General features: G+C 44.3%; 1 protein-coding gene across 1 annotated transcript in view; it reads left to right on the forward strand.

Annotated features, from left to right (window-relative positions):
• Positions 1–603: 603 nt before the first annotated feature.
• Positions 604–12,923, forward strand: part of LOC121084278 (serine/threonine-protein kinase Sgk3) — a 61,459-nt gene continuing 49,139 nt past the window's right edge. The window contains exon 1 of the mRNA XM_040585594.1: positions 604–800. The gene's annotated coding sequence lies outside the window, so the exon portion shown is untranslated. The remainder of the gene's footprint in view (positions 801–12,923) is intronic.

Below are 12,923 nucleotides of genomic sequence, written 5' to 3' on the forward strand. Positions count from 1 at the left end.
GCAGCCAAAAAAGAGAAAACAAGTGTTGCTTGAGACAAACCGGTGGCTATTTTTACCACATCCTGCTGCGAGCAAGGAGCTACCGAAGGAACAAGGCAGAAAGAAGCACGCCCAGCAGACAGACAGGGAGGGTGCTCCCACGCCCTTGCTGATGCCTCGGACGCGTCTTTCCTCTGCCCAGCCGCATCAATCCGTTGTGCTGGCCAGATGACGGCAACGCTGGCATCCAAAGTCCCCCTTGACTTTCCGCGCCATGGCGCGGGACCCCCCGGCGCAGCACGTGCTGCCCGGCGGTGCCCGGCGTGGGGGAGCCCGCCTGGCCCCCGGCCTCACCGGAGGCCCCGGTGCTCCCGGCCTCGAATCCCGGTTCCCAGCGTTCGCCGGCAGCCGGCGGTGCTCTGCCCGTGCCCGTGCCGGTGCCTCGGGCGGCTGCAGCCCCGGAGCGCGCCGCGGGAGCGGGCCGGGGCCGGGCCGCCGTCAGGCCGCTGAGGGCCGGGCCGGGCGCCGGCCACAGTCCCCGCCTGACCCCGCGGCGGGCGCCGTTCGCCGCCGCCCAGGGGGGCGCTGGTCGGCGCGGGCCGGCGGCGGGGGAGGCGCGGGCGACAGCGGGGGAGGCCTCACCTGCGCCGGCGGCGGGGGGCGGCGGTCACGCGTGGCCGCCTCGTCCCCCCGGCGCGTGGGGGGAGCCCGCCAGCCCCGGGCCGCGGCGGGCGGAGCGCGGCGGACGCGGCGGGGAGGCAGCGCCCGCCCGAGCGGGCGGACGGACGGACAGACGGACACCCCCGGCCGGCGGGACGCAGGTACGGGGGGGTCTGGGGGAGTCCGGCGGTCTCGGTGGCCGCCTGCAGCCGGCGGACAGTCGGGCGTTTTAAACAGGGGCCGTCCGGAGCGGCCGGGGGGCGCGGGGCCGTCTCGCCGCTCCGCTGTTGCAGCCCGAAAATGCGTGTGGCGCGGCACCGCCCCGCACCGCCCCGCACCGCTCCGCGCCGTGCCCGGGGGGCGCAGCGGGGCCCCGCGCCTGCTGCGGGGGGGCTGCGGCTGCTCGCGCAGGGCGAAGCCGATCGGCGTGGGCGTGCGGCTGCAGCGGCGGGGACCTACGTACGGGCTGGGGGCAAAGGGCGGGCAGAGGGATAAACAAACAAACAAACATGGACAAACTTCGGCTCCCCCCCCGCCCCAGCTGGTATAGTTTTAGATACTGTATTTGCAAAGAAGTTGCAAAATCATTCCTGATTTCACATTCTCCTCTTGCGTCTCTTTTTTTCCCCCCACCCTTCTCCAGCGGTGTTATTTGCTCCTGCTAGTACTTTTGCCCTAATGTTTTTATGCGTTACTGTGTGTATGTGCAGTTTCACATATTACGCTTTATTTTGCATGGCTGGCCGGGTGTGGAAGGGTTTGGTTTCTGGGTTGCAGCTACACACGCCACCAAACTCCATTTCAGTTCTACTGCTTAATTCCGTGTAGATGGTGATGGATGCTAAGCTGGAAGCAGACGTTTAAGAGGTAAGGTATGGCTTAACGCTTGCATTTAGAGTGGTTGGAAGAGCCCTTTTCCAGAGAGCCCTTTCCCGTGCTCCAGGAGGATGGGGAGACCCTGGTTCACTTTGCTTTGTGCTTCACAGAGGAAAAGCAGTTCTCACAGTTCAGGTCTGCAGTGTCTCTTTCTAGTGGTCTCTGTGCCCGAGAGGCAACAGCTGGAATTGCCTTTTCACCCCTTTTAACACCTTCAATACGAGAGAAGGTTGGAGGCAGGGAGAAAATTAAAATATTTTCCCCTCTTGTGCAGATGGAGTTGCAAAGTACCTGTACTTCCTGCCCAGATCTTTTACAGGGAAGGTAAAATTCTGACGCAGACTTGGAGGATTTGTGTTAGGGGGAGAGCTAGTGGAGCTTGAAAAAGTATCCAGCAACATTCACCTGCGTGACTTTGTATTTGCAGGATGGTTTTGGCTCAGTTCTTTCATGACTATTGGTCAGCACTCCTTGCAGAGACTTAGGTGCTCCTGCAGAGCTGGTTTTTTTGTCTGAATTCTGCCAGCTCTTTCCCTTAGTTTTTGGGAGTGTATGAAGAGCAGGAATACTCACTAGTTGGCAGCAAAAACCAGTTAGTGATCTCTGTATTTCTCTCTAGTTAAAGTGCTACAAGCCTCTTTGTTATGTGCTCAGAGCATTGAAACAGCACTGACGTTTATATTGGACACTCAAAATAGATGCTGACAGCCCTTGCATTTAATTTCTTTCATGCTAATCTGATGAATTCAATTTCTATTGTTACCTTGAAGGAGGATTAAACATTTCCTGAGGGGAAGGAGAGTTATGTGGACTGGTGTATACATGGGATGCATTCAGACTAGGGCAAGACTTGTAATTCATTGGTTATGTTGTTCTGAGGGGATCTTCCTTCTGATAATCAACAACTGATAAGAGTTGTTGCTTTTTACTGTTGCTGTCTGCATTTTCATTCTCTAAGGACATATTTCTTTCTAAGAAGCTTGACAAAGCTGGATGTTCGCGTCTCATTGAACAGAGGTCTTCAAAGGACCTGCAGGGGACATTAGTTGGGCAGTTCCTAGCCCACTCTGCTTATAAAATAATGTATTGCAGGGAGCTGGTAGTTCAAGTGTTGAGATGTGGGCACTTTAAAATTACTACTCTGTTCATTTTTTTACTTGTTTAAAGTCAATCTGCAAGTAGGTGTATAATTTGACTGTAATGGCATGTGTTTAAAATAGTGATTGCGGCTTTTTAATATGCAGAATTGTTTCAGCCTCGCTAGCTGGTGTAGCTGCAAGCTTCCAAAGCTGACTTGACCCAGCAACAAGATATTTGAATAGGGTATGCTGAGAACCAAAAAAAAAAGTATATTAAATAAAATGCCCCAAGTATTAGCAAATAAAAATAGATGCAAAGCAACTCTTGTCTCCCCTGGGATCTAGGATTTATGATGGAAATCATCTGTCATCTTATAATGCCATGTGTGTTAATTGCAGTTTCTTGTTAATCATCACTGTGTAAGAGGGTATGTCAAATCTTATTTTCCATCCCATCCATACAGGATAAGCTTCTAATAAGCTGTGATCCTTCAGCCGCATCTACACATCAGCTCTCTCCTGGGTTATCCTGCCTATATCCCAGATCATTTTCCAGATGGTTTCAGTTTTATAATTTGCATACAAATACTAGGGCATTTTGTCCCTGCAGCTACAAGCCATTTTATACACAAATGCCTTGTATTTCTGCATGTAAATTGAGATCAGATTACATATATTTGTAGTTGTAAATGAATATTTATTTTTGGCTGTCTAATTTGTCATTTAGAAAAATGTTATTTTTAAGGAGTGGGCACTTCCCAAAAGTAAAGTCACCATTGGGTGTTTTGTGACTTCATTTTTGGACATTCCTAAGTCATAGAGTTCTTATACTGCTATGAATTTTTTTTTCCCCTGTAGGCCAAGGAACTAGAAACTAGCATAAGTAATCTATGTATTTATATGGACTGAGCTGCAGTAAAGCAATATGTTGTTTTTATTTGAAGTTAGCACTTTGTGTGTTTATATTGAAGGATTCATTTTGTTCTAGTTTAAGTAGTATCCATATGCTAAAATAACCTGCAAAGTAAACACACTTTCCAAAGTAGAACTGAAGGGCTTCAGCGTGCTGTGAGAACATTTTAAAATGTGTTAATCAGGTTCATGCTTGCATTTCTAATTCTCAAACTGAATTTATCCCCACAACTTCTCCAAACCACCTAACACAGTGTCTCTCTGACTCTGAAAACGTCTTAAATGTATTGGATCTCTCTCTTTAAGCAAAAAGTTCTTAAGCACCTTATCTAGAGCTGCTGTAGTTGAGCATCAAAGCCCTCCTTTTTTTTTTTTTTTTTTTTTTTTTTTTTAATCATCACGGTGATGAAGAAACTAGGACACCTGGCAGGCACACTGTAAACACACATGCTGATAGGATTGGTTGTGTCTCAAAATGCAGTTGTATAGGCTTTCTTTTTAAAACATTGCCAGAAGAGGAGCCAGTGCTCACCTTCTCCTGAGAGCTGGAGGTGGTGGGACTTGTCTAAAGAGTAAACTGTGTTCTAGTAGTTGAAACCTGGCCTCTGGTCCCTGTGCCCAAGAGGTTCAAGCTCACATCTTCCCCCCCCTCCCCTCCCCCCAGCAGCTGTAGCATAGGCTGAAGTAAGTGAGTAGAAGGGTGGGCTTCTCCCCTTGTGCTTTAACCTGGGACACCCAGTAGAAGATGTAGCACACTGCCGGAGGCTGACACGAGGGAGTATGATAAGCTAACTCTGTTCCAGCACTTTGTGTGTTCCCCTGGGAGGACAGCTGGGATCTAGTGCTTGGTTGCTTCTGCTGAGACTGTTATCAGAGGTAAGAGTTTCCGTGGCATCCTCCATGTTTCAGGAGAGGAGCAACACTTGGTTAGGGGCTCTAGGAGAAAACTGAGCCCAGGAGAAGAATGGGCTCTGAGATCTGGAGTGGGTGTGACAGCTGTCTGTAGTCCTGGTTTAAGAGTTTAATCTCTGAGGCTGAAGTGGGGAGAGTGTCCAGTGTTTCCTACCAGAAAGACCCGTTTCCAGTGCAGGATTCTCCATCCTGGGACTCCTCTCTCGTGGTGTATCTGTGCAGTGATCGGTGTGAGCCGCCTGGCAGTTTTGTGTTACGCAGTTTTCTACATGTCATTGTAACTGATCTGTACCACAGATTTGGGTGTCTGTGACCTGACCTGTAACTCCATTCCCTCACGCAATTCTGTGCTGAGAGACTTCCTCTCTAGCCTTTAGCAAATGAAGAAGTAAAGTTTTATCTTCATGTGATGTTTTCACTTGGGACTCTCAGACACCCTGCAAGTATCATCTGACTACAAGAGGGAAATTCCTTATCCCTTCATATTTGAAATGCTCTGCTTTGCAACTTCAGTGTTTCTTGGCTTTAGGGCAGGAAAGCACCTGGCTGGGGGGGAGTGTGGATAACTGAGACTGGTGTCTAAATTTATTTCAGAGCTCCTTTATTCAGAGAGATACCACATCTTATTTCTTGGCAGTCTTGTTTGAAACTCCGAGGGCGACTCGCAAGCTGCTAGTGTTAAGTGCCTTGCCAAATACTATTGCAAAATACTGCCATTGCAGAAGTTGCATAACTTGACAGACCGTTACGTTTCTCTTGGAGTAAACCAAAGGGGTACCAGCTTCTGATCCTTTGCCTCTGCTGGGAAGGAAGACCGACACATTTCCGTCTGCTCGTGAGGCACCAGCATGCTGCTTTGCTGCTGCCATCTCTTCTAGTTCTTGTCATCAGTTTTCCTTCAACGGTACTTCTCCATCTCTTGTTCACTGTTGTGAAATAACTGATGAAATAAAAATATTTAAAATGTTTTCACTGTATTGTTAGTTGCAAAATATTTTGGGACAGTCATCAGGCCAGGGAAGGCTTTGCCTCTGATTCTGCACCCAATATTGCTAATATAGCAGGTGCATCAGAACGGATTTGCAGCGCCCCATGGAGTTATACCTTATATTTGAGTGTTTATTGAGCAATGTGGAATTGGAGTCACTCCCAAGTATTCATATTTATCAATATAATACAGGATGCGAAATCTGGTATCTAAATAAATGCAAACTGTCTGCCAATTTTTGAGATCTTGTGACTTTTCTGTTTGCTGTTAAAACAAGGCACTGGCTGGAAAGGCAGTTCTTATTTTTCAGAAACTATCTTGATAGCTATTTCAGGGTTTTGCATCATTAATCTTTGCTCAAATTGATATTTTAATGAGAAATTGCAAGCGTTTGGGGGAATTGTGAGGATTATTGTTCTGTGGTGTTGCGTATACACTTTGTTACAGTGACATTTCTGGATTCAGCTGGGAAGATACGCTGAAGGGGTAAGTGCTGCTTAGGGCCAAACGTCTCAGATCATGAAGTTATTCCAGTCAGAAGGAACATTGAGAGGTGTCAAGTGTGGTCTCCTGCTCAAAACAGGGTTAAGCCTGAGTTCAGACAGGGTTGCTCAGGGCTTTGTCTAGCAGGGTTTTGAAAACCTCCAAAGACTGAGGCTCTGTGGCCCCTCTGGGCAACCTGTCATAGTGGTCAGTTATCCTCATAGTGATTTCTTATGCAATGCAATGCAGCAAAGAGACTGTCTCTGTCTTGGTAACCTTCTCAAAGACATTGGGAGGCTGCTGTTAGGTGCCCCTGAAGCCTTCTCTTCTCAGGGCTGAGCAAATCCAGTTGCCTCCAGCTCATTTAGAGCACGTGTGCTGCAGCCCTCGACCATCTGTCTTCTGGCCTCTTCCATGCCCTGTGTAGTTCCTGCTTAAGTGCAGGATGTATTTTAATTCAAATGTACTCAGTATGCAGGACTCTTGACAGAACTTCTGTGTATTTAGTTTAGGTGTGGACTTTTTTTTTTTTTTTTTTTTTTTTTGGCATCTTAGTGTTAGGTATTTATGAGCAGGGATCACTATTAAGCCCTAAATTATATTTTATACTAAGTTTAGTAAATAAGTAAGGACTGAGCATTCAGAAAATGAATGCTTTTACATAAACGCTGGGGAATTTCCAGTTTATGATATGTGGTTTGCTTCAATGTTAGGAAGAATATGGAAGAGAGACAGGAGGTAATTAAAGAAAAAATAACTTTTGTCCTCCCTTTGGATGGGATTTAACCATACCTTGCAAAAGCAAGATGCATTAAGTCTGTGAGTTTGGAATGCTCCCAAAAACTACAAAACAGAGAAAATTTAGAACAGTTCAGAAAAAAACCCTACCTGGCAAAGTACCCAGGCTGTCAAATGCCTGGAGACAAGTGCATGAAAGAACTAGGAGACTTCTGCTTCCTTGCTGCAATGGTAATGGTGCATCTTGATGCACAGAATGGTACAGGGGGGAAAAAAGAGGCAAAAAAAGTATATGCTATGTTTTCATAAAGGGCAAGTAAAAAGAGCATGTAGCATTAAAGAGTACATACCAATATTTTATGAGAGGTAAGAAGTGAAACAGAAGGGGGTTGTCAAGAGCCATAGTAGATGTTGATAGCCTAGAATGCAATTTGCCTCCTGATTTTTTTTTTTCCAAATACTAGGCCTTCCTATTTCATTTAAGTAATGAATCCAGTGGTGTTGGTCTAATCTGCTAGTACTCATGGTAAATTTCTTGTAAATAAATAATGTAGCTTGATCAATTGCTCTGGATTTTCAGACTAGCATGGAAATAGTTAAACAGCATTTGAATTTCTCCCTCCCAAATTAGCCCTTGGTAAAAGAGTATCTGTTGTCTTTGGAATTGTTGGGTCTAACAACTCTTTCCTGCCATCCTCCTGTTTTCAGAGCCCTGATTGAAAACTTATGGGGTTTCTCTGTCAGGGGACCCCAAAACTGTCCCTTGGTGATGTCCCTTGAAAATCATTGTGATATTTGCAGCAGTGCCAAAAACCAGAGCAGTTACATTGCTGTGGTGAGAGAGTGTGGCCATGTGCTCCAGAAGTTTCAGCTGTCTTGGTGTAAAGTTTTTGTATCAATTACAAACTCTGCTGTTTCCAGTGGGGTTTTGCATCTTGTGTATGGGTCCACACACATTATATGTAACTCTAAAGGCATATGCCAGATAGATTGGTTTAATTTCACTTTTCTTCAGATTTGTTTGGAGGTTGGCTGCCTCTTTGGTGCTCTTTTCATCTTAACTAATAACGTTATGTGGTGGATGAATAGGATTCTTTATAGAATTATCTAAAACCAGGCACTGATTTATTTGAAAACAAAGGGTTTCTTTAGAGCTGACTTTAAGCTGGCATTGCCATGAATCCTAGAATTATTCTACATTTAAATGAGGGAACAGTGATGCACTTGTACTTGGGCTTTGAACAGCCCAGAACTGTTGACCAGAGACTCGGAGACCGCTGAGCAAATCTGTTTAGGTTCATTTGCCAAAGTTTCCAAGCCTGCTTTTCTCTCCTTACACAGACAATGAAAGCAAAGCTAAAAAGATGCTATAAGTTGCACTGACCAATTTGTTTGGAGGTACGCAAGTTGTTCTACAACGTGTGATCAAAAAATATGTAAAAACCCGACTGCTCTGTAGTAGTCTGAACACATACTTTTTCTCTTGTTTTGGTTTGGGCCCTGTGGGATGTACTACATAGCAGCTAAACAATACCTCACTTGTTTATAAAAAAACTTGGTAAGAAGGAGTGAGAAAGAAGAAAATATTTACAGTAGTTTTCTACCCAATTAAAATCAGAAGGCAGACTGAAAAAGAAAGAGTTTATATACTGTCCAAGCCAATTAAAAGTAAGTTTTCCTGCTTGGATGTTAATTTACACATCCAAGGCATGTAAATTTAAACTCAAAGCTTGAGTTAACCTCACCAATTCAGAGGAGTTTCGAATTTATGATTAATTTGGGTTTGGTCACAGCATCTGGGTGTTAAAGCATGTTTTATGTGAATTGACAGAGGCTACTAGAAATTTGTAACTGCCTTAGAATGTTGTACTTGTGGAGTACTTCACCAGAATATGTAAATAATGCCTGCCTTGCAAACAACTCTGCTGGCTAGGATCCTCAGTTAAGATATTCTTATGTTTGATGCCCTCAGCCATTTTCCCCCTTGTTTAATTATCTGGGAATAAAACCAGAATTCAGTAGCTTCTCTCCTGTATTAAAAGGTATCTAGAATTTCTGTGCAAACATTTTAGTTGTATTTGTTGATATTAGTTGAGGTTGTTCGTGGTTTTTTTTCCCATATTTCATGTGTATGTGTTTATAAAGAATTAAAACGGAAGTAGAAGGAGGAATCCCATAACACTTACAGGGTTTTACTCAGAAATGAAACAGTAAACTTGTCAACATGTGCAAAACTCAGTTTGCTGTTTTACATAGGAGTATCACTTGAAGTGACCTGAAAGAAATGTTGTCATCAACCACCCAGTCAAAGCCCAGATAATTATTCAGGGAACCAAGCTGGATGTGTGATGTGCACAGAGTAAGAAACAAAACAGTCCTTGACAAGGAGTCTGAAGGTGCCAAATATTTCAGAAGCTGCACAGCAAGGGCCTCATAGGGAACAGAGGATGGCCTTGCAGCTCAGAATCTAAACAGGCATACACACACAGACATACACATTTTAACTCTTCTTTAGGAAAAGAAAGTTGCATCAGTGAAAGAAAAGTATGTTGACAAGAAATGAGGAACTGGTAGTGAGAAACCGGATTGTTCTTTGTCTTGGTTACTACTCTTATGACTCAGTAGCTGTAAAGGATTGATGGCTTGGGTGCTTGGCCTTTGGTTTTGGTTCTTCTGTTTTAATTTGTGAGTCAGAAAGTCCCAAGACAGAGGTCCTCATTTAAAGAGAAGAAAGAAAGAAACTTTGGAAGCAGATTATTAGCAGTGTTATTTTAAAGCAAATACAGTTGTTCAATGAAAACATTGTGATGGTTTGTTACAGTGTATTTACATACCTACCAGAGGCGCCCGTATGTCACATCAGATATCAGTTAAAATGGTCAATATGCTGTCTTGAAACAGTCAGTGCCTGGTGCCTAGATATTTAGCACTGTCACTCCCATCATGCTTGTTGCTGCAAAGTACTTAGATCTGTCTAACAGCTGAGGCAAGCGGTGCTGGTCTGCTGCAGCTGACCTGTCCTGCTTTGCTCTCTGCCATATGGATGCCACTGTTGGTCCCTGGATCCCTCCGGTTTGGCTTAGGGTGCGTCTGTATTTGAAGTACAGCCTTCACCACACTTTGGTTCGATTTGCCTGGTGATCTTGGAGAACATGAGGTGGATTCCTTTCTGATGAATGAAGTCAGAATGGGAGATGTTCTGCTGGAGTGTGTTTAACACCTACCGACCACAAACAGGTATCCTGCCCACAGGACCAGGCTAGAGTTGCCTTCAAGCAAAACATACAAATCCTGCCACGCCGACATGGGTAGTGTGGATGCTACATCCTCAACACCAACTGTTTTCCTCTCTGTGGGTGTGCTTTTCTTGCACTGTGTTACTTGCTAAGGTACACATGGGAACAAAAACCACAGCAAGGACAGATGCAAGCACCCAGAGCCTGCCTTTTCTCTTGACTTCGGGTACAACTGTGTAAGTAGTTGCTCATGGAAGTCTTAACACATAGCTGAAATAACTCTCCCTGGAAATGGCAGTCTCATTTTTCATCTTTCTTTTCCTCAATTTCCTGCCTGTCACTTGGCTTCCCTCAGTGCTTCTTCTCTCTGTGCTATCAAACCACTTTTCCTTCCCCTCACTTCTTGTTCACCACCATCTCTTTCCTAGAACATTGCTCCCAGCCATAAGGTCTCAGTCTCAGGAGGTCACTTACTGTCTTTGCCCCAAGGGTGCAATCTTTTATGAAGAAATGTTTGCCTTGGCTGTTTTTAAAGCTCCTTCCTGATGGAATCTCTTCCAGGGCTTCACTACCCTTCCATTACTTTCTTAATGTTCTTGTCTTCCCTCCTCCAAGTGTTTAACCTGACCCTGTCCTGTGCTCATGTTAAGCTCATTAGGACTTGTCCTATCCATAGCGGACTGAGGAGACAATTCCCTTGTCTTTGTAGTAGTCTTCCAATATAACAGCTATCCCTTCAGTGCTTCCCTCCACCCCCATACTAACAACTAGCTTGTCCATCCCACCTCCCCATAAGTCACCTTTTCTAGACTACTTCGCATTCTCATTCCTGTTCCCTAGACCCTCGCTGGTGAGCCCACATCTTTCCTAGGTGTTCAGACATGACCAGAGTGAAGGAGAAGGATTTTTTTGAGTTCAGCAGATTATGCTCAGGCTTTGCACTCCTATATCTCATAGCAATCTCTGTCTTTCTTACAACGGTATGATGTCTTGTGACCTGCTGTAGCCCGCTGCCTTGTTTCCCATTCTGTATTTCTGTATTTGATGTTTCCTGCCTGTGGCAAGTACCATGTACATAACCTGCTACATTTCGCTCCGTCCTTCCAGATCACTACTCTGTCCTGACGATGATATATTTAACCTTTGTTTCACACATCCTGAACTAGTATTTATTCTTCTTGCATCTGTAGCTGATTGTTAAAATATCTCAAGGCAGTTTCAACGCACTACTAAAAAGGAAAGATGTGACATCTGTAGTTTCTCTCCTACCTGGCTGGCAGCCCTGTCAAAGGAAGTTAGCAATGTGATTTAGTGAATCTCTTTTGGCTACTACTTAAGATTATCTTCCAAATGCTACTAATTAATTTGTTCTGGATTGTTTTCCCCAGGAATTTGAAGTTAAACTGATTCATTTGGTCTCTAATATTCTTACCTGGGTTTTGTTGCTTTGTTTTGCTTACTTGTTCTGTTTTCCCCATTGTGCCTGCATACACACACTTTCATTCACATTCTCTCTCTCTCTCTCTCCCCTTCCTCCTGAAATATTACCTGTTATTGCTATTATTTATGCTAGTCACTGCTTGTGTTTGACCCTTTTGGTGAAGACTGATGTCCTAAACATGGTAGCCTTCTGGATGTCATCTCTCATTAGTTTTTCTGTGTTGACTAGGGCAGCAACGGTTTTCTTGCTCTTTAGTTATAAACATATTTATAATAGTGATTTTGTTTGTTGCTAGCCAGTTTTATTTGCATTATAATTCTATCGTAACCATGCTGATTCTCAAACCTATGTACTTATGTAGATGTTATAGTTACTGCTAGCAATTTGACTGTGTTTTCATAGTCTGTGTCTGTCTTGACAAATAAATCTTGTGCTACAACTTCTGCTGGTTATTTTTAAGGGCACAACCACACATTAACCTGTTGTATTGTTTCTTGGAGGAACTGCCGCTGCTTTCTTGTCTCTCCTCTTAGTAGTATCTCTTGTGAAGTCTCCTTTCTACCTGGGTGTGTTCACGTTTGTTATATTTATGAGCTCCTTCTCCTCGCATTTCATGAGGTTTAATCAATTTGTCTTCTGAACTAGTTGCTCTCCATTTGTCTAGAAACAAATCTAAAGAATCTGCTGCCTTCTATATTTTCTTAAATATTTAATTTAAAAATTGCTAATTTTGAAATAAAAGAACTGTGAGTCTAAACAACAATAAAATTTCATGTTAATTCACGGGCCTTTGCTCTGTATACCATGTGGCTATCAAGATACCATGTGTTGTTAAGATTCCTATTTCAGGCTTTTCTATTTTATTTCCAAGTTGCTAGCTGTTTGAGATGTAGTTTTGAGATACCAAGCAAATAACCTTGGTGCTGCTAGATATTTTTAATGGCTTTGTTGTTTAAACTGATTAGCCCTGTTAGGGCAATTGTCTTGTTCTTGCAACTCCTCAGGCTCTGCCAACTGCCTACCACACGTCGTCATTTCGCACAGTGCCAGTGGATCTACCATACTGGGAAATACCAATTTAAAAAATAAAGAGAGGGTGTGCTTTCAAATTTGCAGAATCACAGGATGGTTTGGTTTGGAAGGGACCTTAAAGATCACCTAGTCTAACCCCGTCTCTTTTCCTGGTCTGTAACCTGAGCCCATCTGTGGTGGGTCCAGATTTCATTCCACAAGTTGTTGATACTGTACAAAGGTCAGATGCTGGACCCAAACTCTTCTGACCGTGGATTTATTTCCACTGCTTGTGCCCTGAGTGACCTCAGCAGTTAACTGTAAATGCATTTGCACATTCACCCTTGGTGACACCAATGATGCTAAAAGCTTATTGTTGACTTCTTTCAAATACGGGGTGGGTGAAAAAGGCAGAAAGAGTGCTCCCACCCTGCTACGAGAAGCCAGTCCATGCAGTGTTTCCTTTGAATTAAAGATGCGATAGTGCTGCCACCCTTTCAAAAGAAAGGGATCTGGCCATCCTGACCACAGTGTTAAGAGCCAGGAATAGAAAGATCTAGAAACTTTGAAGGATTACTGTGTAGTCCATTGAGCATGGTAAGAGGGGA

The sequence above is a fragment of the Falco naumanni genome, chromosome 3 (genome assembly GCF_017639655.2).
Source record: "Falco naumanni isolate bFalNau1 chromosome 3, bFalNau1.pat, whole genome shotgun sequence".
In the NCBI taxonomy this organism is placed as follows: domain Eukaryota; kingdom Metazoa; phylum Chordata; class Aves; order Falconiformes; family Falconidae; genus Falco; species Falco naumanni.